Source organism: Ascaphus truei, chromosome 1 (genome assembly GCF_040206685.1).
Source record: "Ascaphus truei isolate aAscTru1 chromosome 1, aAscTru1.hap1, whole genome shotgun sequence".
Classification (NCBI taxonomy): domain Eukaryota; kingdom Metazoa; phylum Chordata; class Amphibia; order Anura; family Ascaphidae; genus Ascaphus; species Ascaphus truei.
This window is the reverse complement of record NC_134483.1, coordinates 56,220,756-56,234,191: the sequence shown is the minus strand read 5'-3', so window position 1 is coordinate 56,234,191 and position 13,436 is coordinate 56,220,756. Positions and strand designations below refer to the sequence as shown.

The 13,436-nt window shown below is 40.3% G+C and overlaps 1 pseudogene; it reads right to left on the bottom strand.

Moving 5' to 3' along the window:
• Positions 1-373: 373 nt before the first annotated feature.
• Positions 374-939, bottom strand: LOC142499041 (nicotinamide riboside kinase 2 pseudogene; annotated as a pseudogene).
• Between the last annotated feature and the right edge of the window lie 12,497 nt (positions 940-13,436).

Here is a 13,436-nt window from a genome sequence, read left to right as displayed (position 1 = left end):
TGCCTTGACCCCAGCCTGGACTTCGTTTACTCTGATCTCTCCAACCCCCGACCCGGCTACCCACGAAGACGGAATCCGTAATCCGGACCCGGCTTCGTGGCTCCAGGTCTGTGTTTCTCTAGCCCCATCTCAGCTCTGCGGTCCTGTTCTGGTTTGTGGCGAGCACGTCCGTTACAGGAGTTGGTTTAAATTCCAGAACATGTCCAGTTAACAAAATTCTGAATTGTTGGCAAAAAAAAATTCACAATAACAGATGGAGCAGGAACAATAAAAAAATATAAAGTTAAATTCCAAATAGCATCTTCGGTAGTAAAAGCCAAGTTTTTTGGATTCATTTAGTGCAAATTCTCACTTTCACGATACCTCCATACACTCAGTTAAACAATTCTTGCTTTGAATTAGTTCCGTCAAGATATTCGACATTGACACTTAGTTGTCCATCATGTTCTTGTCCGTAATGTACATTGGCCAAACAAGGCCATCAAAAAGTCCCGGTGGATCTGGAACAGTGTGGTTTCGGAGCTCCTCCTCTCTTGCATTCATCATAGGGGATTGAAAGAAAGTAACGTTGGGTGAACACATCAATTAGTGGTTTGTAAGTGTAGAGAAGGAAGCCTTCCACAATAAGGTTATGAATGGTTTCACTTTTTTCCATTTCTGGCGATGTTTCCGTATCCAAGGTGTTATTAATGCCATATGAGCAATCAAACTTAACTAAGTTCTTTATCCACGTATCAATGGTATTCATCATAGATTCCATATCCAAAACAGTGATAACATCATACTGCTTAAAGCCAGCTTCTAGTTCTATCTCGTCGTGGGGCTTAAAGAAATAATTTTGATGTACAACGCAACAATTCGATTGTACTTAATCTGTCTGTTGGTTAGTGTGTTTTTACCCCCATGGGTAGCACCGCCGATACCCACGATGACCTGCATGGCGGCTGCGAGTTACCAAAGACCCCCCTCCCCCCCTCCCGGGCAAGAACAGAAGGACAAACCCCTTCAAACCCCTTTGAGGAACGTGGGCACGAGGCGAGCAGAGGAGGAGGAAGGGGGAGGGACAAGGGGTCAGTGCGGGCCTGCATGGCGGGAAGAATGGCTCCGAGCATGGCCAAACAGTGAGCGGGGAAAGGTCATGACAGTCTAGCAGACCTAATTTATTGGCAGTAAAGAATTAAACATTATATGATACAGTATGTAATGTGACTGTTGATGCTTGTAAGAATTCTGATACAGAATGGTTGTTTCCACTCCCCACCCCCCTTCTTTTCTTTTTTTTACCCCTTCCCCTCCTATTTATGTTTGAAAACTTTAATAAAAATATAAGTTTAAAAAAAAGATTAGCAGTGTTCTGTAAATTATACGCACGGTAGCTAACATTTGTAATTTTAGAATAAAGCATAGCTTTTGGGTCAATATCAGAAAATAATAGTGTATTTCCAAGTTTATTACACATGTGAAAGAGATCAATAATATTTTAAGGAAGTTTTGTTTTCATATAATTAATATGCATGTTTTTTTCTTCAAAATACTGTCATTATTGAACACATGTTCCTTTAAAATTTCCATCCTTAAAAAATGTCCTTAGTTTTTGTGTATAGACTAGAGTCTAATTTCTTCTGCAGAATCTTTAGCTGTTTCAGAAAGTTTCCACAGTGCAGAATTACCTAGGCACACAAGAAAAAAAAAGAAAGGGAAGGGGGAAAACAAACATTCTTTACACATATGTCTGTGTAAAGAATGTGGTGAGTGCTTGGTAATGCACTTACAATTAGATGAGGATTATAGAGCATTTATCCAATATTATGGACCTGGAACAGTGCAGGGGCTTGAGCTTTGTTGTAACCGGATGAAGTCTTGGGTATATCTTCATCCAGTTCAGCTACTCTAGGATCTTTGGCTGCTTTCGATGTAGATATTCTATCTCTGTCTTAGGGCAATATCATGGGGGTAAAATAGAATTGGGAAACAAACAAAGTATAATACTGTTTATGAAAAATCAACCTATAAATATAGATATAAAACTCATATTTTGCGAGATAGTAAAAGGCAGTGAGAGAGTTAGGGCAGAATGAGTCTCTCGCACTCAGTAATTGTCCCGATCTGCTGATACTGAGCTTCACTTCCGCATCGCGTGGTACAGTGGGGGTCTCACCGGAGCTCTCCTCTCCATGTACAGGTCATACTCGATGTACTTGCCCACTTCCGCGTCACGTGTCACACCGGGGAGCTCACGGAAACTGCGTCCACTGTCCTCCGTGTATCAGCTCTCACTGTGCAGCTTACATGCAGACCTCACCTTGATGCCACATGGTGAGTGGCAAAAACCATCCCCCTACTCTCAATTCCCTTAACACTCTTCTACTCCAAACTCTTTGACTACATTACACTGTCCAGTCTATCAGAACTACAGTAGTTTGTGCCCACCCTGTCATGCTCCCCAGCCTTATTGCTAGGGGCTATTCTAATACAGGGTATGTAGATATTAAGGACACAATTAGTGTCTGTACAGTTCTGCATAAAATCACCCACAAAAAATCTGAAAAAATATTCTTGGCAGTCTCTTAAAGATAATGTAGTATGAAACTAAATTGGGTATGTAGTGGCAAAACACGTTTCAAGTGAGGCAGGAATGCAATTTCATGTTTTTTCCTTTCACCAAGGTAACTACATGTTTATGTACAGTACAGTACAGTATATCATAGGGTGCTCTTTGATTACCCTGCGTGATCCCAAGAAACAATGCATGACTAGTCATTTGCATCCAATGTATGCATAAAGAGGTGATTTAAAAATCTCTTCTCCGCCAGAACATCGCTCGGCTCTGTAGTTTGCTGGGCCTTGGTTCCCACCTCAGCGGTGATGCAGGGAACTAGGGCAGCCTCTGCCGCTGTCTTCGCCACCTCCGTTAGGGTTCCCGGAGAGGCACCCCGAGGGGTCTTTTTCATGGGCCATGATTCGTTAGGCCATAGGTAGTACGTGCCACATTGAGGGCATCATGCTTTGGTGCTTGGTACCGGTCCGGGTGTCCTGCAGTGTATGCACAGGCACCGGAGGTATTCTCGGCCCTCGGTCTCCACCACCAGGAAGCCTCCTGGGAGCTGGAAGATTGTTGTGCTTAGCTTTGACATTATTTGCTCAGGGGTGGAACAGTTCAATGTTTCAGCTCCTTGCTCTTCGAATGCCAGACAGAAGTGAAGTTCCTCGCTCTCATTTCCTGTCCCTCCCTTCTCCGGAGTGGACGCTTCTGATTGGCTCTCCTTGTGCCCCCTCTCTCTGGTGGAAACAAGAGGAGGGGCACTCCTTCTCTCAGTGTGACGTGGCTTTGTCTGTCGGCCAGTCACAGCACAGGTGGGTGGGCTTTTGGCTTTTGCGCCACTCCGCTCCTTTTGCAGGGGATCTGGGTTTGGCGCCAAACCCCTGCACATCTCCCGCCACATTTCTCTAACAGTCTCTTTGCATACTTCACGTGCGCGATCCAGGATTGGCGGGAGTCGCCATTTTGGTTCGACTGCTAACTGCTGGGCCGTGGATGGCGCTGCGGTCGCCATTTTTAACTCGTTCTTGCTCCGCGGAGCACATGTAGTGACGGCCGCCATCTTTGATGAACCCTCCAAATGTATATGTGCACTATTCTCAGTGTCTAGTGCATAGCTCATTCCTAGACACTGACTGCTCTCTGAATGCTCTCTGCATTCTCTTCCTGACTGTTTTACCCACTGATATGATGTGGCATACCCCAGGCTAGGCAGAACTCTCTCTCTGTGCTCCGCACTCGCTGACGGTTCCTGCAAGTACTCTGTGGTGTGTTTTATGTGGGTGCTGGCTAGTGTACCGGGCATCTCCCTAAGTACAGGCGTCCCATACTTTTGGCCACACATAGTGCAGACCCTGGGCCATGGTCCCTGGACTAGTTAACAGGCTAACCCCCCCAGTTGCCATACACTATCTGCCTCAAGGGACTAGGACAGCTATAGCTCCACACCCATCTTACATCACACTCTTAGGGCACCCAGGGTGTACTGTGCGGGAATCCACACTCCCCTGACTACCCCTGGTATGCATACATGCCCTACTCTCTCCAGTACTTGCATGGAAGCTCTGCTTCTCTGAAAGCCTGTCCTGTTCTGGCTCTCAGCAGCGCCTCCAAATGTAACCCAGGTCCTCCCCACCCCCCATTCGCAGACTGGACCTCTAGGGTATAGTGGGGGCTGGTTACATGTATGTGGGTGGTGCGTACCTGTGAGGAACAGGAGGGCCTGAGTCTCCCGCGATGGTATTGGGGTAACAGGGACAGGCTTCTGGGGTATATGCCTCCATCTTCTCTAGCAACAGTGGTGCAGCGCCTCCATCTCTGGCGAGCCTTAAGGGATAAGGTGAAATCCTCCCAGAGAAGCCCTGAACTCAGGGCGAGAGATTTCAGTCTCACACAGTCTTTTGTATAAAAGCAGCAATGTCTTTATTCTGTACAGCAGATCAGCAGCACACAGCACAATGTACAGGTTCTTGTCCTCCTCTCCTTCTCCTCAAGGCTTTACCCCTGCAGGATGGGCTGTATGGGGCTTCAATACCCTCGACACCCACCCCAAAGGTATACCCTCTGGGTGAGGCAAGTTCCCCCCCTCACCCCCTGAGCAGGGTGAGGGGCATTGGTCCACCAGCTATAGTTCTGTCAGCTCTAAACAGGCTGGTCTTCTCCCTCTCCTCCAAATACAGGTGTCACTCTAATCATGGCTCTCAGCTCCCATGACAGAACAGCTCAGGTCTCAACCCAGGACAGACCAGAACTTCACTAACTGTCACTTACAGGAACAGGCAGTACTAACTTTAGCCAGCCCCATCCCTCATGATATCAGAAGGCCCTCCCCTGTGTCTCATGCCTGCACACAGAGTCAGGTGCCTACCTACACCAATCACGGCAGGGCTTGAAGCGGGGGAAACCCATGATAACTACTGGCGGCCTTCCCTTAGCAGGACTTACACCAGTAGGAGAAAGATATATAGCCCCCATTTCTTACCGGGGCTACATATAGTATCTCAGAAGCAAAGAGAAAATTGCAAATGTGATGCATTCATTCTTTATTTCTATTCTTACCAAGACTTCATCGGGTTTACCAACATGTCATTCTTTTGATTTTTTGCATGTATATTCTAATCTATATAAATATAAAGTTGCATAGAAAAATGTTCAATTCCTTACAACATATAACATAAATAACAATTTAACTACTGTATTGTAAATCAATAAAAACATTTATGATAATCTGTATAAAAAGTAAGGTGGTGGCACAGATTCATATACATTAACTGCTTGATAAACTATATGGTTAAATAGAATATTGATACGCACAACTGTGTAAGTGCAATTGACACTTTTGTTGAAGTCATAATTATGTAAGGTTGGTGATGGAATGAAGTGGTGCTGATATGGAGAAATACAGGATATTCCTGCTGTTTCCTTTTAGAGAGTGATTTTTTTTAAGCTTCCTCAAAACGTTCCTTAGGGAAATGTAACCAATACACATTATTCTGCCTAGTGTAAATAAGCAAAGCATAAAACTGATCAGTTGGGTAGTACAATTTGCTGATTCTGAAAAAAACATTTTTAACTAGCAGTTACTGTATCCTCTGTCATTGTACTAACCTTGATGTAAAAGAATACACATGTTACTGAAACGAAAGGCCAGGAGCGCACTCACATCCAGGGGTATTTATAGGAAGAAAAAACACACATACAGGCATACTCCGCATTAACGTACGCAATGGGTCCAGAGCATGTATGTAAAGCGAAAATGTACTTAAAATGAAGCACTACCTTTTTCCTACTTATCGATGCTTCGGTACAGGTAGGGAGCCGGTATTGCTGTTCAGGACTTGCTGACAGGAGCATGCGCGAGCTGCCGTTTGCCTATTGGGCGAGGGGAATTAGCGTGTCAATACTACGGCGGTCTGTAGTGCAGAATAAGTGTCCATACTCGCGATACGAGCGTATGGACACAGGGGTAGGGGGCTATTGAAAATATGTCCTTACTCGCGAGTGTACTTAAAGTGAGTGTCCTTAAACCGGGGTAAGCCTGTATAAAGTAGTGCACAAAAGTATTAGTACTTGTGATTCAAGGTGAAAAATATATGTAGTTCACTCCCATTCTTAATGGGCGATAAGAGCTATGTGGTTATCAGGAGTGACCATCTTATACTGTATGTACATCTGGTAGTGATGTCCATCAGACTACGGAGCCAGATGTTGACGTGTAGAGAAACATGGGGAGGAGGATCCTATATGTGAAAAAATACTTCAATCACAAGTATTAATACTTTTGTGCACTATATGTGTGTTTTTTCTTCCTATATACAGTATATCGTATACCCCTGGATGTGAGTGTGCTACTGAACTTTCGTTTCTGCATCCCTATGGATTTGGATAGAGTCCACTCCAGGAGCAGCACCTATTTAGAGGATTGTATGATATAAAAATCCTTTTTTTCACTTTTTACACTAGTGTTTTCACTTGGTTTATATTCATTAACAACGATATTTGCGCTTGATTTTTTTGTCTTCTTCACATGTTAATGAAAGATTACTGTTTGCATTACAGGCAACATCCTAAGGATCTATTGCTGTTCTTTATTAGTTGAAAATATATATATTTTTCATTAATTTTTTGTTTCAAACATTTGCAAGTCTAAGTTGCTTTAAATTTGATTAACATGTTTCATACAGTGAATGTAAGCATATACAGTTTATTTGTCATTGAAAATCAACATACATTTTATAGAAATTATTATATATGTAAACATACTGTATGCAGTAGTTAAGACACTTTTTATAAATGAATATTTGGGATGTGACAATGTCATGGCAAAACTATAGTGTCTGCTCATACCCTATTAACATTGTAAAAAAGAAAAAAACAACATTCTAATGTGCTCATTTTATAAGATTGAAATGATTGCTTATGTATTGCACCATCTTGATACATATTCCCTGTAATGTCAAACTGATGAAACTCGCACAACAACAAACTCTGCGAAATCTACAATGAAACAAACTCTGTTGGTTTACCCCTCACTCTCAAACTGAACTACCCGGCCTTAATATTTCACTTTCAACTATTCATGCTGACCCAAAATTCACTACACCAACCCCAACATATGAGGTACTGTAGTAGGTCTCACCATCCACAAAGTATTCCACCATTGAAAATTTGTATTGAGTGCGCTGTCTCTCCAAAAGACCCCCTTCTCACGGCTACCCGGGGTCACCCCGCAGCTCCCAATCTCCCGTGATCAGCGGGGCATAATCACCAATACAAAAAACAAAAGTCGGAGCGCATGAAAATGAAACCAGAAGAAACCAGAATTAATACATATATTTTTATCATGAAAAATCATTCATCATACAAAAAATACACATAATACAATAATATAATAATAGCCTTGTCTAAATTGACAAAAAAAACTTTGCACGAGCCCTAGCCACACAGGGTTAATGGATGTAAACACCCAAATGCACAATCCTAGATGGTGACAGGGAAGGAGAGGTGCTAGGAATGCAAGATGTTATAGAAAAAACAGACCTTAGGCACTAGAATTCCCCTTTGTGCTCCTCGTGGCAGGTAGGGCTCCACCAGCTGCACAAACTGACCGTCGTCACGGACGTGCGTCGCTGCGTTATGACATCACCAACATGTTTCGTGTCACATGACACTTCATCAGGGCTTGGCCATAGATAATAACATATAATTAATTTTTATGGATTACATAAGTACTCGGTGTATGATGAATGTAGATTTATGTCCATAGGGTTCTAATTTTAATAAAAAAATTAATCTAGTTAAGGGGGTATTTATCTGTGTCCCCACTTAAGGGTGTCCTGCGAGGTTTTACTCTGACACTCATAGGTTAATCAGGACAAGCTGCGATAATTGTGTTTATCTCTTGTTCTTTATAATATATATATATTTTTATTTTATTTTTTAAGGTATGGACAATGATGTAATTGTAAGGAGTCTAGAGCTTAAATAGCTCTGAATATTTTTATGTTTGCACATTAATTCATTATAATGTTGCATCATGAGGAACAATAGACTAATTAATAGTCATTGCTTTGGTTCCAAGTATTTTAAATTGTTTTTATTTATATGTGTCATTTTAAATTTATTTTTAAAGCAATTATAGTTTATTATTTTAAGTTCTGTCATGTTTTGTATTTGTGTGGGTATTATTTTGTAAGTGTCATGTATTTATTATTATTTTTCTAATTTACTGTTAGCATTTAGTTATATTGATTTGTCAATTAGTACAGTATGTGAGCAGTTGATTGGATGGCTTGATAGCCTGAAATAAGACATGGTTCCCAATTGGTTAATATAGGAACCAGGGGAGGTATATTAGTGCCTCTCTGAGTGTCTATGGCCAAGCCCTGATGAAGTGTCATGTGACACGAAACATGTTGGTGATGTCATAACGCAGCGACGCACGTCCGTGACGACGGTCAGTTTGTGCAGCTGGTGGAGCCCTACCTGCCTAGAGGAGCACAAAGGGGAATTCTAGTGCCTAAGGTCTATTTTTTCTATAACATCCTGCATTCCTAGCACCTCTCCTTCCCTATCACCATCTAGGGTTGTGCATTTAGGTGTTTACATCCATTAACCCTGTGTGGCTAGGGCTCGTGCAAAGTTTTTATTGTCAATTTAGACAAGGCTATTATTATATTATTGTATTATGTGTATTTTTTGTATGATGAATGATTTTTCATGATAAAAATATATGTATTAATTCTGGTTTCTTCTGGTTTCATTTTCATGCGCTCCGACTTTTGTTTTTTGTATTCCACCATTGATACTGTACATGGATGCCATTTGAACATTTGACTAAATATTTAATTTTGCCTTTTATAAAAATGAGACTCTGTGAATAGAAGTCATGTTTTCTGGTTAGTGTCATTGGTAAATGTTTTCATGCTTGTTAGCGGTTATTTTTATTTACTATACGTGATAATCTCTAGTTTAGAGAGAAGTAACACAAGGCTCTTTCAGATTTTAGTTAATCTAATTTATTAGAGCCAATGTACAGCATTCGACCCTTAGGTCTTTCTCAAGTGAAATAAAGTGGCATACTGTGAATGTCAAATAATGTCCTTCTTATAGCCACCACCTTCCCATAATGCCCTATGTTGATTATCCGTGATCTTCTTCACATGTGCTGATAGAGCCCATACTTGAAAACGAGAGGTAACTCTCAACGTATTATTTCATGGTAAAACATTTTATAAATAAATAAAAAATAAATAACGTAAATAACTAACAATAAAAAAAAAAAATAACAGCTGCAGTACAGATTATCCTTTCTGCTTCCGCGATTTGTCCCCACACCATCACGTGATGTATCATCGGCATTTGACGTCATCACGTGGTTTGACGTCATTGCATGTTCCTACGGGAATACCAGGTCTGCATGATTCATCATCTTTCCTCCACTGGACGCATCCGACACCATCACGGTATGGTGTGTAGTCCTCTCGGTCGTCTGACGTCATCACGTATCCTTCACGTGGTCATCCGATCGTCATGGTACCAAGTATTACTCCACGGGGTGTGTCTGACGTCATCAAGATCCTCGGTGTAAACATGGAAGCCTTTGTCGAATCCATTATGGGGATTTCTCTTTTATCCTCATTTCCTCAGCTTCAAGTAGTTTCTTATATCCTTTTTTCCAGGCACATGGAACATAAATAAAGCTGAATCAGCACAGTGGATATCAACAGTCCTTGTTTGCCATCATTAAACCAACTGTGTCCAGTGAGAATTAAAAAATAAAGTTTAAAAGGAAGTCTGTTATAAAGCAGTTCAAACATAACTGTCTGTGAATTATTAAATTTCATGTCGCAGAACGTAGCTGACCTTCAAAGTATGTATCCAAAAATCGAGCAAACAGTGGCAGCAACCTGAAATACAAAAAAAGTCATTTATTATAATTACCTTTCTTCAAGGAAACAACCCAGAAGATAGAAAATCATTTAACCCATTAGGGTATACCGTATCAAGAATATAGATCTAATATGACTCTCTCTGTAGCAATAATGTGTCCTTCTCTATCCCTGTTTTTGTTTTTTGCACATGTTCAATACCCATCTTTTTTAATGAAGATATTGTGTGGTTGGAATCATTGCAATGTTTTATTAAAGCAGTTTCTTCTGCAGGATGACTTAATTTGCTTTTGTGCTCTATAAACCCTGTTTTCAGCATCTGGTTAATTTTCCCTATATAACATAGGCCACATGGGCATTTAATCATGTAAACGATATTAGTCGTGGTACAAGTTATCCTTGATTTTAAACAACTTTCCACTTCTGGGTTGATGGAATTGGTCCCTTGTATTAAGACTATTGCATACTCTGCAACTGTGGCATTTAAAACATCCTGTCTTGGGAGTGCTTAAAAAATGCGGATTTGAAAAATAATTTTTATTCTCTGCTCTGATAATTATGTCCTTAAGATTTTCACCCCTTTTCTATGCAAATCTGGGAAACTCCTTATAAATCTTATTTAAGATCTCATCTGTCTGTAAAACTTTCCAATGTTATCTTACACTCTTTTTAATGAAACCACTGGCGGTGGTGAATTTAGTGACAAATGTCATTCTATCATCTTGTTTTGTGCCTGATGGATTTTTTGGTACCATAGTAAATTCTGTATCAATTACTGATCTCTTATGTCCCCTATCTATGAAATGTGCCTCAATTTCCTTAAGCGTTTCTTCAAGTTGGGGTTGCCTATCAACAATATGTGTTGCCCTAACCTTCTGGGAGAATGGTAACATATTTTTGAGACAGTCTGGATGAAGACTGGATGCGTGCAATGTTGCATTTCTTGTATAGATCACTGTGAAGTATACCATCTACATTGGTCAGTAAAACATACAAAAAATAAATTTGACTACTGCTCCATTTTTTGGTGAAGCATACGGGTGTATTTAGTCAATCTAAATAGTCAAAGAACCCTGTGAGTTCATCAGATGTACCTTCCCACAAAAGGAACAAATAGTCTATGTACTGTACCTATAATAGAAACACATTTTATTGTAATACCCTGTTAGGAAAAAAAAATTCCCTCAATATTAGTCATAAAAAGATTGGCGTACGAGGATGCCACGTTACTACCCATCGCTGTTCCTGTGGTTTGTAGGTAAAATGTTTGTTCAAATTTGATTTTTTTTTGTAAATGATGAAATGAATGAGAAACATAATGTAATCTACAGGAGGATTATTTTAATGTGTTTCCTCTCATTTCTGTCTGATGACATTTAAGCCATCCTCATGTTGAATTATGGTGTATAAATTTGTAACGTCCATTGTTACCATTAGGAATTCTTTCCCTTCTAGTGGTATGGATCATATTTTTTGGAAAAAATCAAGTGTCTCTAATGTATGATTTGCTTTTAACAACCAATGGCTGTAAGAAGGTGTCTACATATAATGCCAGAGGTTGGTTAATCAAATTTGTTGATTAAATAATTGGCCTACCTGGTGAGTTATGTAAGCCTTTGTTAATTTTAGCTAATAAATAAATCACTGGCCTTTTAGATTTTTCATTGTCTAAAAATTAACCTCTTCTACATTTAACCATAGATTATTCAGGCCTAAATGTGGAATAACCTTGATTTCTATCTGGTATCCTGGAGCAGGATCATGATCCAGTTTTGAATAACAATACACAGATGGACTAAATACACCCATACGTGTCACAAAAACTTGGAGCAGTAGCCAAATTTCAATTTTGGAAGTTTTACTGACCAATGTACAGCTGCGGCCACCTTTATCCTTAATCTGCCAGATCTGCGGCGCTCTGATAACCGCGGCCAGATGTGGTATATTTTCATTTTTTTCCGGAAGCGCTTTCTGGTATGTTAGCGCTCGGATTTTTAGCGCTGTCTGCTATACTGCAATACTGTCTAAAAACACAGGTGGGCGTTCGCGAGCTGTTGTCTTAAAAGTCTAATAAGTCTAATGCATTTCTAATGCATTATGTCTGTGTGTGCGCGTGCAGTATTTGTAAAATGGAGGATTTACAGTATACAGTCTTACAAAAATATAGCATTGCGTCTTCGAATATAAAATTATCACATTTCTATACAGTACTGTACTGTATTACAGTATTTTGTAATCAGTACTTTTACTTTTACTTGTTTTCATACTCTTTATATTATGCGTTTACTGTACAGTACTGTATGTCTCATTTGAACATTGTTGAAACGCATAGGCGTGTTACATTATCACATTTCGGCGCATACTGCGCTCTCCCTCTCGCCCCCGCACAAACACAAGGCTAAAGTACTATTTCAACTTCTTATCTACAGTACAGAACACCTCTCCCAGCCAGATGGCTTTCTGAAAGCCAGATGGGTTTCTGGCTTCAATCATCCCGAACCTGTCATCACATTCCTGCGTGTATAACGTACAGAGCCTGGTGTCACATTTCAGTGCCTGCGTGTAATCCTCTTTGGGAAGGGACCTACAGTGGTTGATGATTAATGCGCATGCGTGTATAACTTCACATTCATGTGGAAGTTCAAGTCTGGAAAAAAAATATTTCTTTTTTTTTGTTTTTGTTTTGTTTCCAGACGTGTGCCTGCATAAAAATTCTTTTTATTCTGATATTCTATTGGCACTGTAGCTTTTTAATGCGACACTGGTCATTCACATGCTTTATGTGATTTTTATTGATTTCGGGGGGTGGGGATCAAAACATTATGATGACCTGTTGAAAATACTGTATGTCTTTGAACTACTGTACAGCTAATCCTTCATGCAGCTTTACCCCCCTTCCCCCACAGACACACACAAGGCTCAAGGATTTCAACTTCTTATCGAAACTCTCGCTAACCATTCATTTGCTAATGCTTGGCTTTGTGCTTTTAATCGTCCCGAGCCGAGCCTGGTGTCACATCTCTGCGCCTGCGTGTAATCCTCTTTGGAAAGTGACTTACAGTAGTTGATGATTAATGTGATTTTCAAATGCTTGGCTAATCCCTTATGCTAATCCATTATGATGACACCCCCCCCCCAACCCTTTGAGGCTTTGTTTACGGTAACGCATGCACACTTGTGATAAACCCTTCTCGAATTGAATATGTTAATCTGATTATGTAACCAATGCATAAAAATTTAACCAATGAATAAAAATGTAAGCCTTCTTGAAGAAACCCCCCCCCCCCCCTCCACACACACACACACACACACACACACACACATTCACAGTGAATTTAAAGTTCAAGGGAAAAAAATGTGAATGTAATGAAATATTTATTTTATTTTATCAGGAATAAAAAATACAAATAATCATTTTCAGTGTTTGTCTTCTTTGTACACGTACAGTAGTGTACAGTAGTGTACTGTAGTTATTCTGTCAGTTGAAATTTGAGGGCCTGTGCATA